Here is a 15,867-nt window from a genome sequence, read left to right as displayed (position 1 = left end):
AAACTCCAAAATGTTCTGGCTGTATTCCCACCCGTGCAGCTTAAATAAGGCTATTTTATCGCCCTTTGTCGCCATTGGACCATTTTTTAAAAATGCTAAGCAAAGCTCAGCAGTACGGAAACCCGATAAGCTGAGTTGAGCACTGCTTAAAGTGGCAAATGCTTACCCGTGCTTGGTGGTGTGCAAATCCACTTAGCTTAACTTAGGACTACTTAGAATGGGACTGCTAAGCATTGTTAAGTATTGCTCAGAGAGGTCCTGTTTAAGCATTCCTTAACTTGGCTTAGCAGTGCTTAGCAAAATTTAGCTAAAGGCAAACAAGAGTTTTACATAATAACACAAATATATATTGACATTAATTACTCATTATTGATACTTTGTGTTTGTATTTTACTTTACATGACCTCACCCTTTGCACTTTAATTCCATTACCTTGGTGTGTGACTGAATTGTATTGGACATTTGTCTTTAACTGGAGGTTTTCACTTCATATCTCCACTGACACTGGGATTCTGGACCAGCTGCACTAACCTGGTTGAGAAATATCAATAACTATGGCAACAAAAAAATTTTAAATATAAATAGAAATGCTTTCTGATGCTAAAACTGAATGGCCTGTTCTGGTATTTGAGCCGTGCACCTACTGCACACAACGCCGTGACTTGGCTGTGAAGATTTCAGTTATACATTTCTGTATATCTTTTCATTACGTTTAAGTACTGCTGAGCAACATGCTGCGCCACATAAACACGCTCAGCTATGCTTGAATTTGACAAAAAAAAAAAAAAAAATACATAAATAAACATAAAAGGAAAACTCACATTTGCACATTTAATTTCCGTGCCGTACAGCACTCTGACAGTACAGCAGGTGTTTTACAGATATGGCAGTAAGATTTTCTAGGCTAACTAACTCAGACAAAAAGTACAAAGATGAATTGAGGATATTACATGGATTATTTATAGAGAGGGGGTTTGATCATTTTGTGGAAAACATTTTGATAAATGTAGAACATTCTGGAGAGAATAATTATTCACAAAGAAAACAAAACGATGAACCATAAAAAACAAATAATGGCGCTGTGGACACGTGTTAATGAAAGTTTTAATAAAACTAATCGCCAATAACACAAGTTTCATTAGAGCAAAATCCATGTGCTTACAAACCATATAAATATTTTTGAAGTAATCATCTATTGAATTCAGTAATTAAACTAAACAGTCCCACATTAATTTTCCATAGAGAATATATATACAAAGATATAAATGTAGGTAATCAATCTAAATCAACATTTTATTGCATAAAAAACACAAATACAACAGATACATAATGAATATCATATGTAAAGTTATTGAATAAGCAGTCTAAAGCTTCCCAGCTCTAATCTTTAAATTAGCAGCAATAGAGCAAAATTAATTTCAACCAGGCTTATTAGTGGCATCTAATCTCAACTGCCACATTATTTTGTTACATTCTAAGATACTCTCATTGTCATCCCACTTTCATTTTCAGAAGCATTGTCAATAATAAAAGATAAAAACCTTCCTACATAAAACACTTGACATGAAATACAAGAAGCCAAGTAAATCACCATTTTAATATTGATTTATATTGATTACCTACATTTCTATTTTTGTATATAAATTATCTATGGATAATCAAAGTGGAAATGTTTAGATTAATTAGTTAATTAGATGATTGTTTCAAAGGTATTTATATGGTTTGTAAGCACTTGGGTTTTAATGTGATGAAGCTTGTGTTATTCACGAAAATGCTTATTATAGAGGTCTATAACTGAAGATAGGTTGGCAAAACAAGGTAAAAAGAACTAAAAAAAAAAAAAAGTTTGTTTGAGCATGTCAGATATAGTTTAAATGTGGTAAACGTTAAACAATAAATGAGAACTGGAACATAATTCAGGGTTATGCCGACTTAGCTTATTAGCTGGAAGTAGTCCAGTATTTATTCATAAAATTTAATAATTTGAAATATTTATTAAAATATGGTTAGACTATAGGTATGCTGAAAAGAGTGGGTACATTGCCATTCTTTTTTTAAAGCCTATATGTATATTAAAAGTGGTAAAAGTATATGGTTGGATGGAATGTCTAGATGTTGCGTGCTAAAAGGTAATTCAGAAAAAAGCGGTCTGTGGTGATATGTAACACATTTTTCATAGGAAAGGCTTTGAGAAAGTTATTGGCTAGGAATTTAGAAAACAAGAATGCAATTAAAAAAAAATCACTAATACAGTTTATAAGCATGTAATAGCATGTTCTGTTATGAAAAAAAGTTAACTTTTTTGTGATAGTGTGAAAGAAACAGTAGCCAGAAATAACATAAATTCTGAGTGTGAAAAGAAGAAACTAAGCTGGCAAATTAAATTAACTACTTCTGCACTACTGGTGTTAATGGAACATTGCATATTAATTTTTATTAAAACTGATGCTTTTAAGATGTGATGGTGTTAGAAAGAATTGATTGTTGTCATATAATTCATTTTGACTTGTTGATAAGGGAATGAAAATACCTTTAAGAGCTGATAAGATTCAGATCTGTTTGTTTAGAAAGAATGTCTAGATCTAAAGACTAAAAAACTTAGAAAAATAATAATTTAAATGGCTTACTAGAAGAAATACCTCACCTTTGTTTTGTTTCCTCTAAAAAACATCCAGATAAGTATCATGGCTTCCCTTCCTATTGGTGGTTTAGTTACTGAAGCCTTTACTTTGCCTTTCTCCATGTTAACAAAAGTTTTGTCTGCATATTTGAGCATTTGCATTGCATTAACTCCGGTGTTGTTTTCATAGCTTGAGGTTCTAGCTGTGATGTATTCCATGTATGCAAAGCAGTACATGAGTAGTATAAACATATCTGTGAGTGTATATATGCTATAAGGACAAAACAGCTTACAACTACCTTGCTAAACATTTCATCACATACATCAGATTTAGTAAATTCCTATTCCATTTTTATGGAAATCAAGCTTTCTATACCAAAGAGAGCTACACTGGCAGCTTGTTTTGGTTGCAACTCCTTTTATGCCCTCTACGTATTAACAATGACCACATCGTTATTACATGTGTGTTAATGGCTCTATCTTTAAAACAGTTTTAAGAAAGCATTTTACAAAAGTGAATATACTCTGCTTAGTTTTTCCAAAGATTTCTTTCTGTGCAGTCGGTGAATTCTGACACTTTTAAGAAATGCATAAAAAGTATAAAAAAATGTTTTATTATCACTGTTTTTGATTGAAGTATTTTATGTTTGTTTTTCTATTTCAGATGTATTTATTGATTTTTGTGTTCATTTTTTTATATTGACAATTGTTTATGTTTGAATTATGTCATGAGACCTTGCATATGTCCTCTTCTTTTTTCAATTATTCTTTGGTATTAAGTTACATGGTGCAAACCTTTTGTTTTTAAATACTAGACTTGAACTATGGGTTGCTTTTGAGGAGTTGCACTCAGCAGTATGTTCTTATACAGTACATCATCAAGGTGTCTCTGCTTAAGCAAATTAGTGTATAGAGATGAAGCCAGTGAAAAGTGTTAATATACAATTAAATTATTCATTTTCAGATAGTGCAATTTTATAACAACAGTTATTCAATGAAAACTAGTTACTGTTCAAAAATGGGTATGCTGATTGGACTGTTAGTCAGCAAGCCAACAATAAATGCTGCATTTCCCATGACAAAACATCCAGCTGCAAAATGAAATGGAACAACAGAAATACATGCAGCTGCCATATTCTGTCTGCATAGAAACAAAATTCATCCAGATAAATGCAAAACACACACACAAAAAATCCTTCTACCATTCTAGATGCACACAGATTGCTCCCAATGGAAAACACTTTGAAAAGATGTTTATAAATTATATAAACTTACTTCCTGAACCTCAGAAGTTAGTTGCCCTAACATAAACAGCAAGATGCATGCACATTCCTGACTTCATTTTGAAGAACAAGAACAGAAAATGCACGTCACCTAATGTAGTACACAAGTGTTAATATGTACAAGACCTTTGCAAACACAGTTCTTTAGTAAGCTGTCTCCCAAATGCAAGAAGAAACGGAGAAGAAAAGTACCTTTATGGAATCAAATTATTTAAAAAGTTGTAAAAAAAATGTTAAGGAATGTCATTATACAATAACTCAACATTTTTTGGGTAATGCAGGTTTAGCCAGCCTGGCTTTGCTGATCACTTATATTTCGCCCATATAATCAAATCACATCAGCTGAAGGAAAACCTTGGAATACTCACATCTGAATATGATTTTTTTGGCTGGACCCATAAATCTTTCTGTTACCCACTCAAAGTGATGTTGACAAACTTTGGAGTCACCCGTATGGGTAAATTACAGCAGCTATCAGTTAACCTGCACTCCACACAGGCCTGGTAGTGATTGTTAGTGTACTATCACACAGGGTAAGCTGTTCTAATGTTTCCTAAAACATACCTTGCACATTGTAACTTAAGATGCTATTTTCTATATCTTAGAACAAGCAGTGTATACGTTGTTAATTTTGAATCCTGTGGCCCATATGTTACATTGTTTCTCATATTTTATCTTGAATACTGTATAATATTGTCAGAAATTGAACTGGTTGTAGTGCTTTCTTTTTAATAATGTAATGTTTAATGTATTTTGCCTTTTTAAAGTTGTTGTTGTGTCTTTCGGCTTTTCCCGGTTAGGGGTTGCTACAGTGGAACTCCGGTCCGCTAATGATTGGCAGTAGATTTTTACGTGCCGAGTTGCCAGCCCTGATGCACAACCTTCAACAAAGGTACGCCCATTCACGCATGTCTCCATACAGAAGACGCTCTAGCTGAGAATCGAACAGGACAATGTCTTACTGTGAGGCGACAACGCTACCGCAGCACCACCACCGCAGTATTTTGCCTTTTTAAAATATTATATTATTTTATCTTCCCTGAAAACTGGTTTTGATGAGTGTGTCATTCAATGTAAACAGTAAATAAATACATAAGTAACAGCAGAATAGTTGAGACTGTCTGCTTCAACATTAATTGAGTAAACTTGTCAGTAAAATAATGCTGATTTCTTGTAGTACTTTAAAAAGTAGCAGACTTGAATTGTTTTGCCACAAGACACCTTGCAAAAATGAATCAAAAATGTTTAAGAAATTAATAGTGTCTTTATGCTTTCTGTTTTTTTTTTCAGAGGTAGAAAAATAGATGGGGAGCATTTAAGTTACATTACTCTGTCTGTTAGAAAATACTAAAGACTATAAGCCATGTGTTAGAAATAATCATGGCTTGTCACTGCTGTAGCGCTTTTTCACAGTTCCTTTTGAAATTTTTTTTGAAACAGCAAAACTAAAAGTGTAGATATGAATGTTTGTTTGTCTTTTCGGCTTTTCCCGGTTAGGGGTCACCACAGTGGAACTCCGGTCCGCTAATGATTGGCAGTCGATTTTTATGGCGCAGAGTTGCCAGCCCGACGCCCAACCTTAAGCGAAGGCACGCCCATTCTCGCATGTCTTTCGGAGGCCACTCAACCGCAGGGAGGACATGCAGACTCCACACAGAAGGCACTCCAGCTGAGAATCAAACAGGAGAACCTCTTGCTGTGAGGCAACAACGCTACCGCTGTACATAAATATACAAAATCCGAGGTTGTGTATTGTAGATCATTTTGCTTAGTTTGAGGTATAGTGATTTTTGGAGATAGTATACACAAAGAGCGGGAATGTGGGGTGGACACAGTTTCCCACATAAGAGGGGTGCAGATGGACTTCATTCCCCCTTGCGCTTATGCCTGAATAACATTGCAGTAAATTTCAAAATTCACTATAATTGCTTTGCAGTCTCACATATTTTTTGAATATGCAGTAGCAATTACTTGACTTGCACTTTAAGTAGAGAGCCTGTCTTTTTGCTCTGACTGTCTTTAACTTCCATGCAACACCCAGCCGTTACCATCTTCCTCCTATACTCCTTCAATAAAAAATTACAGATTCTGCCTTGTCGTATTTGGCCAACAAGTATAATGTCATTTTAGGTATAGGCATGAGCCTCACTTTAAACCTTGACTTTAACAAAGGATAAAATAGTAACATAGAAAACTCGTACTAGTAAAACAAGGTATAAAAGAGTCAAGTCACTGTTCATACTATGACACATTCATGATATATAGCCCCTTTCAGCAAACTATTTCTCACATTATTCTACATTTTGTGGCATCTTAGATGGACTCCTGAATGTTTTTGTCTCATGTTGCCTTCTTTATATTTTTGGCATGGCTTTCATTGTGCTTTCCAATATGTCAGATCTTTCCTCACAGTGATGTAATAAATCATTTTTATTTATTTATTTATTTATTTTCATCTTTTCTTCTGAGACTTGATCATTTAGACATAAATATATAAAAAGTAAAACAGCAAGTTAAAAAAATATCTAAAATGGTATTACCAACAGATTCCCAACGCTAATTTGGATTCAGCGAATAATCCTTAAATGCAGAGTGTTCCAGATATCGTTTTACCCTAATAAGGAGGTGTATTTGGCATGCAACTCTATTGGATGAGTGTTTCATTTCAAGCACCTTCTTTCCCACTTTAAGCTGACAGTTCATAAAAGTTTGGCTGAGTTTAAATCTAAATTACAAGGTGTTATTCTTGACTATAAACTATTATCTCTGTCTGTATGTTGTTAAAGTCCCTCCCACATAAGAGACCAAATATCAGTTTTAAAAATAGGCAACACATTCAAGATCTGAGTAATATGATTCTGATTATTTGAATTAAGATTACCCTATATAAACAAAACAAATGATCTGATGTTGTTAATCTTCTTTCCATTCATCACTGATGGGGTTCGGTTCCAAGCCCCTCAGAACCGTGTTGGCCTAATACCAAGCTCGCATACACTAGAAACTCTCGAGCTAAGCTACTACCCACAACGCCCTTCTCCCTGTTACCTCAGATCTCATTTGCTGCGTAGCCATATAGCAGCATTTCTTCGAGCTCTCAAGCTAAGTGGTATTTTTCTTGATATTGGGATATGTATCTCTTATTTATTCACTCTCTGATTCTATTTCCTTCACTCATTTACAGTTATTTGTAACTTTCCTTACTAGCTCTACCCATTGGGTAATTCTTTTTACCATCATTGGTACGTCCTCTCCTTACCCTTGTGGTATCTCTTGATACCATCATTGGTATTTTCTTTCCTTTCTAGTTAAATTGTGATTAGTGTGTTTGTGGAAATGTCTGATAAAAAGGGACTTCGGGGTTTAAACATTGCACCTCTTGCAATGGTAAACTCCCAAACAGCGACTCTCACGCGATGACTGCGTTTATTGTCTGGAGGTTTCCGATCTCTCTGTTAAAACCCCTTGTCATATTTGCCAAAGTTTCAGTTAGTGGACGCTGAATGAAAGAAATAATAAATCGATTTTGAAAGGCCTTCTTGCTTCGCCTTTCTCAGAGGCCCTTTCTGTGTCAGAGGGCTCAACTCCTCCAATGTAGGAAAGAAATGTCCCCAATCTGATCCCTCTTCACCGGCTGGAGAGAGGAGTAAGATGCATAAACATAAGGCCCACAAAAATTCCTTGGAGCATAGACTTGCTACTTCGGCTCTGACTATTGCTGTTCCGAGCTCTGCTCCGATTACTACTATGACTCAAGCCGTGGATATTACCAGATCCTCAACATCGGTGCCACCTTCGGCACCGAACCCACCAACTACAGCATCAACCTTGCCTTCCACTACAGCTACGGCACTGACCTTGCCTTCGACTACAGCTACTGCACCGACTTTGCCATTGACTACATCAAAAGTGGTTCCGACTTCTGCCATTTCTTTGGAACCGATGACATCGACTCTGAGCGCTTCTTCGGCACCGAGTCCTTTTTCTACTTCACTGATTCCTTTGCTACCTGTATCCAAATTAGAGAGTATGGTGCCACTAGCTCAGACACCACAGACCCGATACTCCCCCTTCTTGGATCTGTTCCTGGGTGAAACGTACAGTCCCTTTTTGGATCGACCCGACTCCCCTTCAGGAGTATCCACAAGGTCCACCAGGAGTCTATCCCAACTTGATATGGTGTGCCTATTGGATCAGCTGTTGATTGCCACAGGGATACCAAATGTTCCAAAGACTCATCCCCCTCTGGGAATTGAGTCTATCTCTCCCAGGACTCCAACGTATACTCCTCCTTCAGACCCATTGGTTCCGAAGCCCATTGCTCCAACGTCCTTTGTGGAATGCCATTCCTTGGTGCTGACAGTGACTATCACTGAGGCTTTGAGGCCAACCCTTTAGTTTTTGGTTCCAACGGAACCGTCCCTTCCTCAGACTCATGGTTGGGGGGAAGGAGTCCTCTGTCCAGGGCATGGTTCAGAGTGTTTTATCGGTTCCACCCTCGGATCTGGGGATAACGCCTGCCCCGATCCTGCTTGAGGCTCCATCCCTGGGAGCGGGCCCAACAGAGCGGGGTGTGACCCCGGTGCTGAGGTTGTCCTCGGTTTCGGGCTCCCACTCCTCTTCAGGTGGGCCTGCTTTTCGGGTGATGGAGAGGGTGCTTGCTTCGGGAAGCACTCCTCCGACATTGGAACTTCATTCTGTTCCCTCTGTGTTACAGCTGCCATGAGCCACCTCCCCAGGACACCGGGAGGAGAATCCTCAGAAAACCCCAGTTCGGGGTACCCATCATTCCGAGTCTTAGGTTCATAGGATTTTTCCTGTTATGTCTTCCTCAGATATTCCCACTGAAGAACCCCCTCAGAAGAAGGTGTGCAAGAGGAAGCACATAGACTCTCCTGAAGAGTCTTTGACAGAAGACATGGACTACAATGATGGAGAGAGGTCCCCACAGTCACCCCTGGATGATGTTTTTTTCGGAGATATCCTGGAAATATAAAAACAGAGGGGCGGTTGGAAGCCCTCCAACCCTTCCTCGGAGGAATCCGTGTTTATGCAGGCTTTTCGTTCCCGGCCTTCCACCTCTTGGGTGACCCCACCTGCCGATGAGTTAATCCAGCTCATCATGCAGTGTGCATAGCAGAACCCTGACTCCATTGAGGCCATTCCCCGGAGACCTGATAAGATTCTTCCCCCCCCCCCCCCGGAAGAGCATCCACACTGGTCCAGAGGTTTGCCAGTTGACGCTATGGTGGTGCCAGCGGCCACTGAAAAGGATCTAGCGGAAGAAAGTCCTACTGTTCGCCCGCCCAACAGTGAGTCTCAGGCTGTGGACAGGTTGAGGAAGCAAGTCTTTGCTTCAGCAACCTTTGCTGTCAGGTCCCAGAACTACTTGGCACACTTCACGGTGCTCCAAAGAGGTCTGTTTACCGAACTTTCTGGATCCCTCGCGGGTCAAGTTTCTGACAAGGCACAGGACAAGGTTGGATCTCAACTTGCCACCCTTGAATCTATTTCCAATTCGAACATTAGGCTGCTCTCCCACGCAACCAAAGAGGCGGCCAGAGCTGCGGGTGCAGGCATAGTCATGAGACATCATGGCTGGATGTGCATCTGTGACCTCGCGGACACCTTCAAGTCCTCCTTTTTGAATGCCCCTATTGAACCATCTTCCTTATTTGGTTCTAAAGTGAATGACATGCTAGCCAGCTGTGAGCAAGACTGAAAGACTCTGTCTGCCATTGGCCTACGTTTTTCCAAACCTCAACATTCTTTTTCCAGGAACCAGAAGAGTGGGAAAATCTGGCACAAGAAATCTCAGGGTCCTTTCTGTAACGCATGTGGTGAGGATTCCCCCAGAGGCAGAGTGGGTTCCAGTGGTTGAAGATGCCCCTTTAGGGGCAGAGGGGGTCCCCGAAACCAAGACTCCAGAAATTCCTTCTCTGGGCAGTCTTATCAGCGCTCCTGAAGCATTACCCAATTGCTTTTCTCTGGAAGCAGTTGAGGCTCGTTTTTCTTTGCACCAAACTGCCTGGCGCTGTATTACAAATGATCGATGGGTGCAGAGAATAATCTCCAGAGGCTACTACATCCCACTAACCTCCTGTCCAAAGCCAACAAAAAACCTTCCCGATGTTCCACCCAATCAAAGGGAAGAAGCAGCTTCAGAGATAAGAAAGCTGTGTCAAAAAGGAGTCATCCAACCAGTCCCTCCAGAACAATGCAAATCTGGGTTTTACTCAAGATTCTTTTCAGTGCCAAAAAAGACTGAGGACTGGAGACCCATTCTGGATCTCTGCCATTTAAACAAATGAGATGTACAAACCAAGTTCCGCATGGTCACTATTCAGTCCATTCTCCAATTAATAAGGGAGGATGTTTGGATGTGCTCGATAAACCTCTGGGATGCGTATTACCACATCAAAATGGACAAACGCTCCAGGAGACTTCTTCGCTTCCAGCTAGGAGCCAGTCATTACTAGTTCCGAGCCCTGCCATTCGTTCTCTTGACGGCCCCCAGAGTGTTCACGGAATGTCTAGCAGTGGTGATAGCTCATCTGAGACTTCAAGGATTCCAGGGATTATGGCCCTCTGATACAGCCTTTCAATAGCATAGTCCCTAGGCATCACTGTGCACTGGGAGAAATCCAGCTTAGAACCTACCCAACAGCTGGAATTTATAGTGGCGGTTTTCGATACTCGATCCTGCCTTGTATCTCTACTGGCTCACAGGCTTCAGAGGTTAAGATTGGAAGTGCGTGTGATACTCTGTCAAAAAAAGGTGTCAGCAAGAGAAGTTCTCCAGGCTCTGGGGTCTATGGCTACAGCCATTCCAATAGTTCCTCTGGCAAGGTTACACATGAGACTGTTACAATGGCTCCTTTTGTCCCAGTGGTTTGCAAATCCTCAGCCCTTAAACTTGCAGATGCTCATAACCAACTCTTGTAAGCAAGATCTCCTCTGGTGGATGAGGCCAGATGCAGAACTTTGATGTCGCCCCTTTCTGACCCCTCAACCCAACGCCACTGTGACCACGGATGCTTCCCTGATAGGGTGGGAGGGGCCATATTCAAGGAAAGACAGTCCAAGGCATGTGGTTGACCTTAAGAGGCCAACCTGCATATCAATGTTCTGGAGTTAAGAACGTTGCTGTTTGCGTTGCAGGCATTACATCCACATCATCCCCCGGAACGATTGCAGTTCAATCAGACAATATGTCAGTAGTCTGGTACATCAGCAAACAAGGAGGAACCAAATCCTATCCCCTGTGTCGAGAGGCCATGAGAATTTGGCACTAGGCAATAGCTTCCAACTGCTTTCTTATAGCAACGCACATCCCAGGGAGTTCCAGTGTGATTGCGGACAGGTTGAGCAGATGCATTCTCCTTCCACACGAGTGATTTCTCAATCCCAAAGTGACGGCAGAAATTTTCAGCCAAGGGGGCCAGCCCTGCTGCGACCTCTTCGCCTCCCCTTCAAACAGCAATTGCAGCAGCTACTTTGCCCTCTTTCCCCCAGAGGGGAATTCCCCAAGAGATGCTCTGACTCATGATTGGCCCACGGGTCTCCTCTACGCTTATCCTCCAATCCCCTTGATACCTCTATTCTTAAAGAAAGCCACTCGGTTGAGATGCAAGGTGATCCTCATTGCCCCATTCTGGCCTCATCAAGTGTGGTTCCCCTTCCTCTGGCCTCATCTGTTATTGCCTCCATGGATCCTGGACACTCGTCCAGACTTAATTTCTCACCCCCAAGGGTTGACTCACCCCAAATCTGTCCACTCTCAAGCTGACGGCTTGGCTTCTTCACTTCTGTTAGTCGCCAGGCAGGAAGCCCTTTCCTCACCTGTTCACTGTATCATTCTGGCCTCCCATAAACCATCCACCAGAAAACTTTACAGAGATAAATGGAAAAGGTTTTCTCTTTGGTCTAAAGAACGGATGCTATATCCCTTCTCAGCCCTGGTCTCTGTCATCCTTCAATACCTGTCTGAGTTCTTTGAAACGGAGCATCAGCCTCTACCATACAAGTCCATTTAGCAGCAATTTCCAGTTTTCATAAGGGAGTACAGGTTATTCCAATTATGTCCATTCACCTATGCAAAACCTTTCTCAAAGGAGAGTTTCACAGCAGACCGCCAATTAGGCGTCGCATAGAGATGTGGAATCTCTCCCTAGTACTGCAGTCTCTCTCTCAACCCCCTTTTGAGCCTGCTGCAAAATGTGATCTCAAATTTCTCTCATGGAAATCTCTCTTTTTTTGTCACTTCAGCTAGATGGATCTCAGAATTACAGGTCTTATGCATCAAGAGACCGTACCTAATATTTCATAAAGACAAGAGTATCTCTACATACTAATCCATCTTTTCTCCCCAAAGTGGTTTCTTATTTTTCTGTGAACCAATCCATCGAGCTCCCAGTGTTTTTCCCGAACTATTCCAATAAAGGAGAGTACGGCCTACACTCCTTGGACATGCATAGGCAACTACGTTTTTACTTAGACAGGACTAAATCTATCTGCAAGACAGACCAACTTTTCATTTCCTTCTCTGGTCCAAGGATGGAATATGCTGCGTCAAACGTCACTTTATCAAAGTGGCTCAGAGATTGCATTTCCTTTTCATGTTCATGTACAAATGAGCCTAGACCTCATAATATCAAAGCACATTCAACTAGAGCTATAGCAACCTCTGTAGCTTTTCACTCCAGAGCCTCTATGGACGACATTTGCACAACAGCTATTTGGGCTAAACCACACACTTTCATCAAACCTTACAAGTTGGATATGGTCTCCCGGGGAACATCTGTGTTGTTGATCCTCTTCCATTCATCACAGCCCATGCTTCGTCCCCCACCAAAGGCTCCTGGTGGATCTCAAGGGTCCTTGTGGTGTGTCGGGGTTTTTCCGCAGAAATGGCCTCTGCTTTATTTCTATATGTCTTATGTAAACTCGATCTGAGGTAACAGGGAGAAGGGCATTGTGGGTAGCAGCTTAGTTTGAGAGTTTTTAGTGTATGCGAGCTTGATATTAGGCCGACACGGATCCGAGGGGCTCGGAACTGAACCCCATCAGTGATGAATGGAAGAAGATCAACAACACAGATGGAACGTTATGGTAAGACATAACTTCTTTTTCTCTTCCAGTAACATAATTGAAGTTTCCAGAACTTAGTATTAAAACATGCATTGGTTAATGGCAAATAATAATTTGCAGTGGAGATAGAACTGGTTTTGATGCAGTAGCAGCAGATATATAGGACTTCTCCTCGTGCTCTTTATGTATATTCAATGGAATAATTTCCATGACATTCTAAGACTGTTTCCTTGATTAGATTAGTAACCACATGATACTGAGAGTCTTTCCTGGCTTCTCCATTTAATTCCCAGTGCGCAGCATCGGTAGAGCTTATCTGCAGTCCCTGAATGTTCAGCTTAGAAATTTATTTTTTTTTACTTTTCAACTTTTTTATGTCTTCATTCTGAATGTGGTTTCCTGTGGAAGCAAATTTTTGTCACATACCAATGCACCAGATGTCTTTGCCTTGGCCTGATCACAGCACTTGAACATACTCAGTATGCAAACACTTTAACAGGGATACATGGCATAGGTAACATACAGCTTTTTCAATAGTAGAACATGGTTTTAGGCTAACAAAGACAGAAAGAAAGGGGAAGAAGGACTAACCAAAGGATCAGCAACCTAGAAAGGGTAATTCTGGTAAGACTTCAGAATTGTTTTGATCACCATTTCTAACCCTTGTAGATATGATTTACTAGACACATCCAGCAGTACCACTGCTAATTTACACCTCTGTGGCTAAGACCAGTCTCTTAGACTCTGCCATTACATCCACACTCATTGTTTCAGGTGCAGCTGTTTGTTTTCCTGCCACCTTCTTTGAAATGCTTCTGACTGTTCTACCCAATCTCAGCTTCAGTCAGTTAGTTAATAATTTCTTAAAGTACTGCACTGGATGCTTTCTTTCTTTCTAAGTGAATACATTGTGCATGTTGCTGGAAAGAAAATGATAAGCATTTTCAAATATCTTTGTGAATACTTTTGCCCCTTGTAAGTTGCAAGATAAACCTACTGTCTTACCAACCTATGTAAGAAGAGTTTGCTGGTGTTTCTGGGTATGTTCAGTAATCTGACTACAGTTGAGGATTCAGAAAATGTAGATACCCACTTAAGGTTCAAAGATACACCTGATACAATGTGCAGTTTACTACAGATGCAGCCCCAGTGAAGTAGCAGATTTTAAATATGTTGTGTGGACACTACCTACCTTTCATGAGTTACCTCTCGTATGCCTCAGGTAAACTTGTGTGTCATCTGAAAGTTTGCTGTAATGAGATGTAATGTGATTGAACTTCTCAATGTTATTAGTATTTATACCATTTTCACCCATCTAGTATATGGGACAACTCATTATTTGTGGGGGAATGGCTTAACAACAGAAAAATCCTGCATGTATTGCTAAAATAAGATCATCTTTTTGCTTTATTTATCCTTACATATTTCCATCTGTGCTCACTGTGCTACACACACTGTACACTGCGTGTACACTGTGCTAGTTAACTGCTAAACAAATCTATTACACTTTGTTACTTGCTTTACTAGTAAATTAGCAATATCAGAGCTATTTGCTCCATTAAAATGCAAATTCACATTTATGAATCTGTGTTATCCCTTAATTCTTAGCTAGTAGTGAAATCTGCACAGGTTTGGGAACAAATAATTAGAGCGGGACAAGTAACAGAATGGGAAGATGCCAAGAATTTATTTGGACTGCAGGCTAGAGATTGCTTCCCTATCAAGGATTATAAGAGTATAAGCAAAGGGCAATAAATAAAGGGATCATAAGCCCAAGATCTGCACTTGTAGAGTTTTTTGTAGAATCTAGAACAGAAGCTGCTTTTAAAAGGGATAACTAGTAGGGCATGTAAAAAAATTCACAACTATAGGAATAAAACAGAGTAGGTTAGAAAGGATTGGGAAGAGAGATTGGATAAGCAGTTCAGAAAGAAACAATGGGAGGATATATTTATGGCTCCCAAATATGCAGCAAAGGCTAGAAGGTTTAGGATCTCTATTTGGAAGTGTTTGCATAAGTATTTTTATACTCCAAGCAGACTCCAAAAAATTTTTCCTCAGTTAGATTGCAAATGTTGGAGGTATGATGGGTAAGAAAGAGATAACTGGGAACATATTTTTTTAAGAGTGTAATGAGTTGACAAACTTTAAAAATTCCCTGCCGGTTAATCTATCAGAAATATTGGTTGAGCAAATTGGTGTACCTAAAGAAATTATTTTTTTTGAGCTGTGATACATAATCGGAATTCCTTAAATATAGTAAGGCCTTGTTGAGTCTAATTCTGGTGGCTGCCAGAAAAGTAATTACTAGTAAATGGAAATCAAAGTCTAAACCAACTTTACTAGAAGTAGTGAAATATAGTACCACAACTGGAAGTGCAATCTTTAGGAAATAGTAGCAGCAAATTACATAAAAAAGGGAATTGTGTGAACAATACATGTTTGCAATATTTTGGAGGAGGAATGAGGTTTAAAGGAAGGGAGGTATTGAATGAGCTATGTAATGTTTGGCTGACAATGAGTGGATAGATTATAAGTGATTTGTAATGTTTGCAACTGAAAATATGTCAGTGTTGTTTGTTTTCATTTATATAAATGTATGATTGCCTATGTCATAAGTGATAATTCAATAAAGATGTTTCTTGTTAAGAAAAAGAACAAAGCCAGAAACTTGGGGAAACTTTTTTTTCTGAAGTGCTCCTCCTTTGTGGAAAGATTTGTTTGCATATCTTGTTTAAATTATATTGCTTGTGTTAAGGCATTCACTAGCATGACAGGAAACCAGGATTACTTGTGACTTTATTGTTCCTGCTGGGGTCTTGTGTTTATAAGTCTGAATGTATTCTTTGCTGTTTGCAGCTTGTAATCTTTTGG

General features: G+C 39.7%; 1 protein-coding gene across 4 annotated transcripts in view; it reads left to right on the top strand.

The window, feature by feature from the left end:
• BCHE (butyrylcholinesterase) overlaps nucleotides 1-15,867 on the top strand; it is a 1,038,257-nt gene that overhangs the window by 253,588 nt on the left and 768,802 nt on the right. The window lies entirely within an intron of this gene.

Source organism: Protopterus annectens, chromosome 4.part1 (assembly GCF_019279795.1).
Source record: "Protopterus annectens isolate FY-2018-M chromosome 4.part1, PAN1.0, whole genome shotgun sequence".
NCBI lineage: Eukaryota > Metazoa > Chordata > Ceratodontiformes > Protopteridae > Protopterus > Protopterus annectens.
This window is presented reverse-complemented; position numbering and strand designations above follow the sequence as displayed.